This window comes from Calliopsis andreniformis, unplaced genomic scaffold, assembly GCF_051401765.1.
Source record: "Calliopsis andreniformis isolate RMS-2024a unplaced genomic scaffold, iyCalAndr_principal scaffold0008, whole genome shotgun sequence".
In the NCBI taxonomy this organism is placed as follows: Eukaryota; Metazoa; Arthropoda; class Insecta; order Hymenoptera; family Andrenidae; genus Calliopsis; species Calliopsis andreniformis.
In genome coordinates this window covers 8263311-8275088 of record NW_027480426.1, presented here as the reverse complement: position 1 = coordinate 8275088, position 11778 = coordinate 8263311, and positions in this window count along the sequence as shown.

Below are 11778 nucleotides of genomic sequence, written 5' to 3'. Positions count from 1 at the left end.
CTTCTTAGGCCTTAACTATTCGATCTGGTGGAGCAGCGCCATAGAGTGAAGCCTAGGGTGCCCGGAAAGTAGAAATGAACATTATTTTCACACTGGTTGCAATAATTCGTTTTATACGATGGAAAAACTGTTGTATTTATTATGTATTTTATGCTTCTGACGTTGTATTTTAAGGCCGTAGCTATTCGATGTGGTGGAGCAATGCCCTAGAGTGAAGCCTAGGTTGCCCGGAACCTACAAATGACCATTACTTTCACACTGGTTGCAATTATTCGATTTATACGATGGAAAAGCTGTTGTATTTATTTTGTATTTTATGCTTCGGGCGTTGACGTCTAAGGCCCTAACTATTCAATCGGTTGCAGCAACGGCCTAGGGTGGATCCTAGGTTGCCCGGAAAGTAGAAATGACCATAACCTTCATACTGGTTGCAATTATTCGTTTTATACGATGGAAAAACTGTTGTATTGATATTGTATTTTATGCTTCTGGCGTTGACTTCTAAGGCACTAACTATTCGATCTGGTGGAGCAACGCCCTAGAGTGATGCCGAGGTTGCCCGGAACGTAGAAATGACCATCACTTTCAAACTGGATGCAATTATTCCGGTTATATGATGGAAAGACTGTTGTATTTTTATTGCATTTTATGCTTCGGGCATTGACTTCTAAGGCCCTAACTATTCAATCTGTTGGAGCAACGACCTAGGGTGTAGCCTAGGTTGCCCGGAACGTAGAAATGACCACAACTTTTATACTGGTTGCAATTACTCGTTTTATATGATGGAAAAACTGTTGTATTTATATTGTATTTTATGCTTCTGGCGTTCACTTCCTAGGCCCTAACTATTCGATCTGGTGGAGCAATGCCCTAGAGTGAAGCCGAGGTTGCCCGGAACGTAGAAATGACCATCACTTTCACACTGGTTGCAATTATTCCTGTTATACGATGGAAAAGCTCTTGTATATTTAACGTATTTTATGCTTCGGGCGTTGACTTTTATGGCCCTACCTATTCGATCTGGTGGAGCAACGCCCTACAGCCAAGCCTAGGTTGCCCGGAACGTAGAAATGAACATAACTTTCACACTGATAGCAATTACTCGTTTTATACAATGGAAAAACTGTTGTATTTATTTTGTATTTTATGCTTCGGTCGTTGACTTCTATGGCCCGACCTATTCGATCTGGTGGAGCAACACCCTACAGTCAAGCCTAGGTTGCCCGGAACGTAGAAATGACCATAACATTCACACCGGTTGCAATTATTCATGCTATACGTTGGAAAAACTGTTGCATTTTTAATCTAATTTATGCTTCTAGCGTTGACTGCTAAGGGCGTAGCTATTAGATGTGGTGGAGTAACGCCCTAGAGTGACGCCTAGGTTGCCCGGAACGTAGAAATGACCATCACTTTCACACTGGTTGCAATTATTCCTGTTATACGATGGAAAAGCTCTTGTATATTTAATGTATTTTATGCTTCTGTCCTTGACTTCTTAGGCCCTAACTATTCGATCTGGTGGAACGACGCCCTAGAGTGAAGCCTAGGTTTCCCAGAACGTAGAAATGACCATCACTTTCACACTGGTTGCAATTATTCCTGTTATACGATGGAAAAACTCTTGTATATTTATTGTATTTTATGCTTCGGGCGTTGACTTCCATGGCCCTACCTATTCGATTTGGTGGAGCAACACCCTACGGTGAAGCCTAGGTTGTCAGAAACGTAGAAATGAACATAACTTTCACACTGGTAGCAATTATTCGTTTTATACAATGGAAAAGCTGTTCTATTTATTTTGTATTTTATGCTTCGGGCGTTGACTTCTAAGGCCCTAACTATTCGATCTGGTGGTGCAACGCCCTAGAGTGAAGCCGAGGTTGCCCGGAACGTAGAAATGACCACAACTTTCATACTGGTTGCAATTACTCGTTTTATATGATGGGAAAGCTGTTGTATTTATATTGTATTTTATGCTTCTGGCGTTCACTTCCTAGGCCCTAACTATTCGATCTGGTGGAGCAATGCCCTAGAGTGAAGCCGAGGTTGCCCGGAACGTAGAAATGACCATCACTTTCACACTGGTTGCAATCATTCCTGTTATACGATGGAAAAGCTCTTGTATATTTAACGTATTTTATGCTTCGGGCGTTGACTTTTATGGCCCTACCTATTCGATCTGGTGGAGCAACGCCCTACAGCCAAGCCTAGGTTGCCCGGAACGTAGAAATGAACATAACTTTCACACTGATAGCAATTACTCGTTTTATACAATGGAAAAACTGTTGTATTTATTTTGTATTTTATGCTTCGGTCGTTGACTTCTATGGCCCGACCTATTCGATCTGGTGGAGCAACACCCTACAGTCAAGCCTAGGTTGCCCGGAACGTAGAAATGACCATAACATTCACACCGGTTGCAATTATTCATGCTATACGTTGGAAAAACTGTTGCATTTTTAATCTAATTTATGCTTCTAGCGTTGACTGCTAAGGGCGTAGCTATTAGATGTGGTGGAGTAACGCCCTAGAGTGACGCCTAGGTTGCCCGGAACGTAGAAATGACCATCACTTTCACACTGGTTGCAATTATTCCTGTTATACGATGGAAAAGCTCTTGTATATTTAATGTATTTTATGCTTCTGTCGTTGACTTCTTAGGCCCTAACTATTCGATCTGGTGGAACAACGCCCTAGAGTGAAGCCTAGGTTTCCCAGAACGTAGAAGTGACCATCACTTTCACACTGGTTGCAATTATTCCTGTTATACGATGGAAAAACTCTTGTATATTTATTGTATTTTATGCTTCGGGCGTTGACTTCCATGGCCCTACCTATTCGATTTGGTGGAGCAACACCCTGCGGTGAAGCCTAGGTTGTCAGAAACGTAGAAATGAACATAACTTTCACACTGGTAGCAATTATTCGTTTTATACAATGGAAAAGCTGTTCTATTTATTTTGTATTTTATGCTTCGGGCGTTGACTTCTAAGGCCCTAACTATTCGATCTGGTGGTGCAACGCCCTAGAGTGAAGCCGAGGTTGCCCGGAACGTAGAAATGACCACAACTTTCATACTGGTTGCAATTACTCGTTTTATATGATGGGAAAACTGTTGTATTTATATTGTATTTTATGCTTCTGGCGTTCACTTCTTAGGCCCTAACTATTCGATCTGGTGGAACAACGCCCCAGGGTGAAGCCTAGGTTGCCCGGAACGTAGAAATGACCATACCTTTTACACTGGTAGCAATTATTCGTTTTATACAATGGAAAGACTGTTCTATTTATTTTGTATTTTATGCTTCGGGCGTTGACTTCTAAGGCCCTAACTGTTGGATCTGGTGGAGCAACGCCCTAGAGTGAAGCCTAGGTTGCCCGGAATGTAGAAATGACCATAACTTTCACACTGGTTGCTATTATTCGTTCTATACGACGGAAAAACTGTTATATTTATATTGTATCTCATGCTCCTGGCGTTGACTTCTTAGGCCTTAACAATTCGATCTGGTGGAGCAATGCCCTAGAGTGAAGCCGAGGTTGCCCGGAACGTAGAAATGACCATCACTTTCACACTGGTTGCAATTATTCCTGTTATACGATGGAAAAGCTCTTGTATATTTAACGTATTTTATGCTTCGGGCGTTGACTTTTATGGCCCTACCTATTCGATCTGGTGGAGCAACGCCCTACAGCCAAGCCTAGGTTGCCCGGAACGTAGAAATGAACATAACTTTCACACTGATAGCAATTACTCGTTTTATACAATGGAAAAACTGTTGTATTTATTTTGTATTTTATGCTTCGGTCGTTGACTTCTATGGCCCGACCTATTCGATCTGGTGGAGCAACACCCTACAGTCAAGCCTAGGTTGCCCGGAACGTAGAAATGACCATAACATTCACACCGGTTGCAATTATTCATGCTATACGTTGGAAAAACTGTTGCATTTTTAATCTAATTTATGCTTCTAGCGTTGACTGCTAAGGGCGTAGCTATTAGATGTGGTGGAGTAACGCCCTAGAGTGACGCCTAGGTTGCCCGGAACGTAGAAATGACCATCACTTTCACACTGGTTGCAATTATTCCTGTTATACGATGGAAAAGCTCTTGTATATTTAATGTATTTTATGCTTCTGTCGTTGACTTCTTAGGCCCTAACTATTCGATCTGGTGGAACGACGCCCTAGAGTGAAGCCTAGGTTTCCCAGAACGTAGAAATGACCATCACTTTCATACTGGTTGCAATTATTCCTGTTATACGATGGAAAAACTCTTGTATATTTATTGTATTTTATGCTTCGGGCGTTGACTTCCATGGCCCTACCTATTCGATTTGGTGGAGCAACACCCTACGGTGAAGCCTAGGTTGTCAGAAACGTAGAAATGAACATAACTTTCACACTGGTAGCAATTATTCGTTTTATACAATGGAAAAGCTGTTCTATTTATTTTGTATTTTATGCTTCGGGCGTTGACTTCTAAGGCCCTAACTATTCGATCTGGTGGTGCAACGCCCTAGAGTGAAGCCGAGGTTGCCCGGAACGTAGAAATGACCACAACTTTCATACTGGTTGCAATTACTCGTTTTATATGATGGGAAAACTGTTGTATTTATATTGTATTTTATGCTTCTGGCGTTCACTTCCTAGGCCCTAACTATTCGATCTGGTGGAGCAATGCCCTAGAGTGAAGCCGAGGTTGCCCGGAACGTAGAAATGACCATCACTTTCACACTGGTTGCAATTATTCCTGTTATACGATGGAAAAGCTCTTGTATATTTAACGTATTTTATGCTTCGGGCGTTGACTTTTATGGCCCTACCTATTCGATCTGGTGGAACAACACCCTACAGTCAAGCCTAGGTTGCCCGGAACGTAGAAATGACCATAACATTCACACCGGTTGCAATTATTCATGCTATACGTTGGAAAAACTGTTGCATTTTTAATCTAATTTATGCTTCTAGCGTTGACTGCTAAGGGCGTAGCTATTAGATGTGGTGGAGTAACGCCCTAGAGTGACGCCTAGGTTGCCCGGAACGTAGAAATGACCATCACTTTCACACTGGTTGCAATTATTCCTGTTATACGATGGAAAAGCTCTTGTATATTTAATGTATTTTATGCTTCTGTCGTTGACTTCTTAGGCCCTAACTATTCGATCTGGTGGAACGACGCCCTAGAGTGAAGCCTAGGTTTCCCAGAACGTAGAAATGACCATCACTTTCACACTGGTTGCAATTATTCCTGTTATACGATGGAAAAACTCTTGTATATTTATTGTATTTTATGCTTCGGGCGTTGACTTCCATGGCCCTACCTATTCGATTTGGTGGAGCAACACCCTACGGTGAAGCCTAGGTTGTCAGAAACGTAGAAATGAACATAACTTTCACACTGGTAGCAATTATTCGTTTTATACAATGGAAAAGCTGTTCTATTTATTTTGTATTTTATGCTTCGGGCGTTGACTTCTAAGGCCCTAACTATTCGATCTGGTGGTGCAACGCCCTAGAGTGAAGCCGAGGTTGCCCGGAACGTAGAAATGACCACAACTTTCATACTGGTTGCAATTACTCGTTTTATATGATGGGAAAACTGTTGTATTTATATTGTATTTTATGCTTCTGGCGTTCACTTCTTAGGCCCTAACTATTCGATCTGGTGGAACAACGCCCCAGGGTGAAGCCTAGGTTGCCCGGAACGTAGAAATGACCATACCTTTTACACTGGTAGCAATTATTCGTTTTATACAATGGAAAGACTGTTCTATTTATTTTGTATTTTATGCTTCGGGCGTTGACTTCTAAGGCCCTAACTGTTGGATCTGGTGGAGCAACGCCCTAGAGTGAAGCCTAGGTTGCCCGGAATGTAGAAATGACCATAACTTTCACACTGGTTGCTATTATTCGTTCTATACGATGGAAAAACTGTTATATTTATATTGTATCTCATGCTCCTGGCGTTGACTTCTTAGGCCTTAACAATTCGATCTGGTGGAACAACGCCCTAGAGTGAAGCCTAGGTTGCCTGGAACGTACAAATGACCATCACTTTCACACGGGTTGCAATTATTCCTGTTATAAGATGGAAAGACTGTTGTATTTTTATTGTATTTTATACTTCAGGCGTTGACATCTGAGGCCGTAGCTATTCGATCTGGTGGAGCAACGCCCTAGAGTAAAGCCTAGGTTGCGCGGAACGTAGAAATGACCATAACTTTCACACTGGTAGCAATTATTCGTTTTATACAATGGAAAAACTGTTCATTTATTTTGTATTTTATGCTTCTGGCGTTGACTTCTTAGGCCCTAACTTTTCGATCTGGTGGAACAACGCCCTAGAGTGAGGCCTAGGTTGCCCGGAAAGTAGAAATGACCTCCACTTTCACACTGGTTGCAATTATTCCTGTTATACGATGGAAAAGCTCTTGTATATTTAATGTATTTTATGCTTCGGGCGTTGACTTCTATGGCCCTAACTATTCGATCTGGTGGAGCAACGGCCTACAGTCAAGCCTAGGTTGCCCGGAACGTAGAAATGAACATAACTTTCACACTGGTAGCAATTATTCGTTTTATACAATGGAAAAACTGTTCTATTTATTTTGTATTTTATGCTTCGGGCGTTGGCTTCTATGGCCCGACCTATTCGATCAGGTGGAGCAACACCCTACTGTCAAGCCTAGGTTGCCCGGAACGTAGAAATGACCATAACATTCACACCGGTTGCAATTATTCATGCTATACGTTGGAAAAACTGTTGCATTTTTATTGTAACTTATGCTTCTAGCGTTGACTGCTAAGGCCGTAGCTATTAGATGTGGTGGAGTAACGGCCCTAGGGTGAAGCCTGGGTTGCCCGGAACGTAGAAATGACCATAACTTTCACACCGGTAGCAATTATTCGTTTTATACGATGGAAAAACTGTTCTATTTATTTTGTATTTTATGCTTAGGGCGTTGACTTCTAAGGCCCTAACTATTCAATCTGTTGGAGCAACGCCCTAGGGTGAAGCCTAGGTTGCCCGGAAAGTAGAAATAACCACAACCTTCATACTTGTTGCAATTATTCGTTTTATACGATGGAAAAACTGTTATATTTATATTATATTTTATGCTTCTGGCGTTGACTTCTTAGGCCCTAACTTTTCGATCTGGTGGAACAACGCCCTAGAGTGAAGCCTAGGTTGCCCAGAAAGTAGAAATGACCTCCACTTTCACACTGGTTGCAATTATTCCTGTTATACGATGGAAAAGCTCTTGTATATTTAATGTATTTTATGCTTCGGGCGTTGACTTCTATGGCCCTAACTATTCGATCTGGTGGAGCAACGGCCTACAGTCAAGCCGAGGTCGCCCGGAACGTAGAAATGTCCAGAACTTTCACACTGATTGCTATTATTCGTTTTATACGATGGAAAAACTGTTGCATCTTTGTTGTATTTTATGCTTCGAGCGTTGACTTCTTAGGCCCTAACTATTCGATCTGGTGGAACAACGCCCTAGGGTGAAGCCTAGGTTGCCGGAACGTAGAAATGTCCATAACTTTCACACTGGTAGCAATTATTCGTTATATACAATGGAAAAACTGTTCTACTTATTTTGTATTTTATGCTTCGGGCGTTGACTTCCATGGCCCTACCTATTTGATCTGGTGGAGCAACGCCCTACAGTGAAGCCTAGTTTGCCCGGAACGTAGAAATGACCATAACTTTCACACCGGTAGCAATTATCCGTTTTATACGATGGAAAAACTGTTGTATTAATATTGCATTTTATGCTTCTGGCGTTGACTTCTTAGGTCCTAACTACTCGATCTGGTGGAGTAATGCCATAGAGTTAAGTCTAGGATGCCCGAAACGTCGAAATTATCTTTACTTTCGCACTGGTTGCAATTAGTCATGCTATACAATGGAAAAACTGTTGTATTTATACTGTATTTTATGCTTCAGGCGTTGACTTCTAAGGCCGTCGCTATTCGATGTGGTGGAGCAACGCCCTAGAGTGAAGTCTAGGTTGCCCGGAACGTCGAAATGCCCATTACATTCACACTGGTTGCAATTATTAGTTTTATACGGTGGAAAAACTGTTCTATTTATTTTGTATTTTATGCTTCGGGCGTTGACTTCTAAGGCCCTAACTATTCAATCTGTTGGAGCAACACCCTAGGGTGAAGCCTAGGTTGCCCGGAACGTAGAAATGACCATCACTTTCAAACTGGTTGCAATTATTGCTGTTATATGATGGAAAAGCTGTTGTATTTTTATTGCATTTTATGCTTCGGGCATTGACTTATAAGGCCCTAACTATTCAATCTGTTGTAGCAACGCCCTAGGGTGAAGCCCGGGTTTCCCGGAACGTAGAAATGACCATAACTTTCACGCCGGCAGCAATTATTCCTTTTATACGATGGAAAAACTGTTCTATTTATTTTGTATTTTATGCTTCGGGCGTTGACTTCTAAGGCCCTAACTATTCCATCTGTTCGAACAACGCCCTAGGGTGAAGCCTAGGTTGCCCGGAAAGTAGAAATAACCACAACTTTCATACAGGTTGCTATTATTCGTCTTATACGATGGAAAAACTGTTATATTTATATTTTATTTTATGCTTCTGGCGGTGCCTTCTTAGGCCCTAAGTGTTCGATCTGGTGGAGCAACGCCCTAGAGTGAAGCCTAGGTTGCCCGGAACGTAGAAATGATCATCACTTTCAAATTGGTTGCAATTAATCCTTTTATACGATGGAAAAACTGTTGTATTTATATTGCATTTTATGCTTCTGGCGCTGACTTCTAAGGCCGTAGCTATTCGATGTGGTGGAGCAACGCCCTAGAGTGAAGCCTAGGTTGCCCGGAACGTAGAAATGCCCATTACTTTCACACTGGTTGCAATTATTAGTTTTATACGGTGGAAAAACTGTTCTATTTATTTTGTATTTTATGCTTCGGGCGTTGACTTCCAAGGACCTAACTATTCAATCTGTTGGAGCAACGCCCTAGGGTGAAGCCTAGGTTTCCCGGAACGTAGAAATGACCATCACTTTCAAACTGGTTGCAATTAATCCTTTTATACGATGGAAAAACTGTTCTATTTATATTGCATTTTATGCTTCTGGGGCTGACTTCTAAGGCCGCAGCTATTCGATGTGGTGGAGCAACGCCCTAGAGTGAAGCCTAGGTTGCCCGGAACCTAGAAATGCCCATTACTTTCACACTGATTGCTATTATTCGTTTTATACGATGGAAAAACTGTTGCATCTTTGTTGCATTTTATGCTTCGAGCGTTGACTTCTAAGGCCCTAACTATTCCATCTGGTGGAACAACGCCCTAGGGTGAAGCCTAGGTTGCCGGAACGTAGAAATGTCCATAACTTTCACACTGGTAGCAATTATTCGTTATATACAATGGAAAAACTGTTCTACTTATTTTGTATTTTATGCTTCGGGCGTTGACTTCCATGGCCCTACCTATTTGATCTGGTGGAGCAACGCCCTACAGTGAAGCCTAGTTTGCCCGGAACGTAGAAATGACCATAACTTTCACACCGGTAGCAATTATTCGTTTTATACGATGGAAAAACTGTTGTATTAATATTGCATTTTATGCTTCTGGCGTTTACTTCTTAGGTCCTAACTACTCGATCTGGTGGAACAACGCCCTAGGGTGAAGCCTAGGTTGCCGGAACGTAGAAATGTCCATAACTTTCACACTGGTAGCATTTATTCGTTATATACAATGGAAAAACTGTTCTACTTATTTTGTATTTTATGCTTCGGGCGTTGACTTCCATGGCCCTACCTATTTGATCTGGTGGAGCAACGCCCTACAGTGAAGCCTAGTTTGCCCGGAACGTAGAAATGACCATAACTTTCACACCGGTAGCAATTATTCGTTTTATACGATGGAAAAACTGTTGTATTAATATTGCATTTTATGCTTCTGGCGTTGACTTCTTAGGTCCTAACTACTCGATCTGGTGGAGTAATGCCATAGAGTTAAGTCTAGGATGCCCGAAACGTCGAAATTATCTTTACTTTCGCACTCGTTGCAATTAGTCATGCTATACAATGGAAAAACTGTTGTATTTATACTGTATTTTATGCTTCAGGCGTTGACTTCTGAGGCCCTAACTATTCATCTGTTGGATCAACGCCCTAGGGTGAAGCCTAGGTTGTCCGGAAAGTAGAAATAACCACAACTTTCACACTGGTAGCAATTAATACTTTTATACGATGGAAAAACTGTTGTATTTATATTGCATTTTATGCTTCTGGCGCTGACTTCTAAGGCCGTAGCTATTCGATGTGGTGGAGCAACGCCATAGAGTGAAGCCTAGGTTGCCCGGAACGTAGAAATGCCCATTACTTTCACACTGGTTGCAATTATTAGTTTTATACGGTGGAAAAACTGTTCTATTTATTTTGTATTTTATGCTTCGGGCGTTGGCTTCCAAGGCCCTAACTATTCAATCTGTTGGAGCAACGCCCTAGGGTGAAGCCTAGGTTTCCCGGAACGTAGAAATGACCATCACTTTCAAACTGGTTGCAATTAATACTTTTATACGATGGAAAAACTGTTGTATTTATATTGCATTTTATGCTTCTGGCGCTGACTTCTAAGGCCGTAGCTATTCGATGTGGTGGAGCAACGCCCTAGAGTGAAGCCTAGGTTGCCCGGAACCTAGAAATGCCCATTACTTTCACACTGATTGCTATTATTCGTTTTATACGATGGAAAAACTGTTGCATCTTTGTTGTATTTTATGCTTCGAGCGTTGACTTCTAAGGCCCTAACTATTCCATCTGGTGGAACAACGCCCTAGGGTGAAGCCTAGGTTGCCCGGAACGTAGAAATGACCATAACTTTCACATCGGTAGCAATTATTCGTTTTATACGATTGAAAAACTGTTGTATTGATATTGTATTTTATGCTTCTGGCGTTGCCTTCTTAGGCCCTAAGTGTTCGATCTGGTGGAGCAACGCCCTAGAGTGAAGCCTAGGTTGCCCGGAACGTAGAAATGATCATCACTTTCAAATTGGTTGCAATTAATCCTTTTATACGATGGAAAAACTGTTGTATTTATATTGCATTTTATGCTTCTGGCGCTGACTTCTAAGGCCGTAGCTATTCGATGTGGTGGAGCAACGCCCTACAGTGAAGCCTAGGTTGCCCGGAACCTAGAAATGCCCATTACTTTCACACTGATTGCTATTATTCGTTTTATACGATGGAAAAACTGTTGCATCTTTGTTGTATTTTATGCTTCGAGCGTTGACTTCTAAGGCCCTAACTATTCCATCTGGTGGAACAACGCCCTAGGGTGAAGCCTAGGTTGCCTGGAACGTAGAAATGACCATTACTTTCACAATGTTTCCAATTATTCATTTTATACGATGGAAAAACTGTTGAACTTATACTGTATTTTATTCTTATGGCGTTGAATTCTAAGACCCTAGCTATGCGATCTGGTGGAGCAACGCCATAGAGTGAAACCAAGGTTGCCCGGCACGTAGAAATGACCATAACTTTCACAATGGTAGCAATTATTCGTTTTATACAATGGAAAAACTGTTCTATTTATTTTGTAGTTTATGCTTCGGGCGTTGACTTCTAAGGCCCTAACTATTCGATCTGGTGGTGCAACGCCCTAGAGTGAGGCCTAGGTTGCCCGGAACGTAGAAATGACCATAATTTTCACACTGGTTACTATTATTCGTTTTATACAATGGAAAAACTGTTCTATTTATTTTGTATTTTATGCTTCGGGCA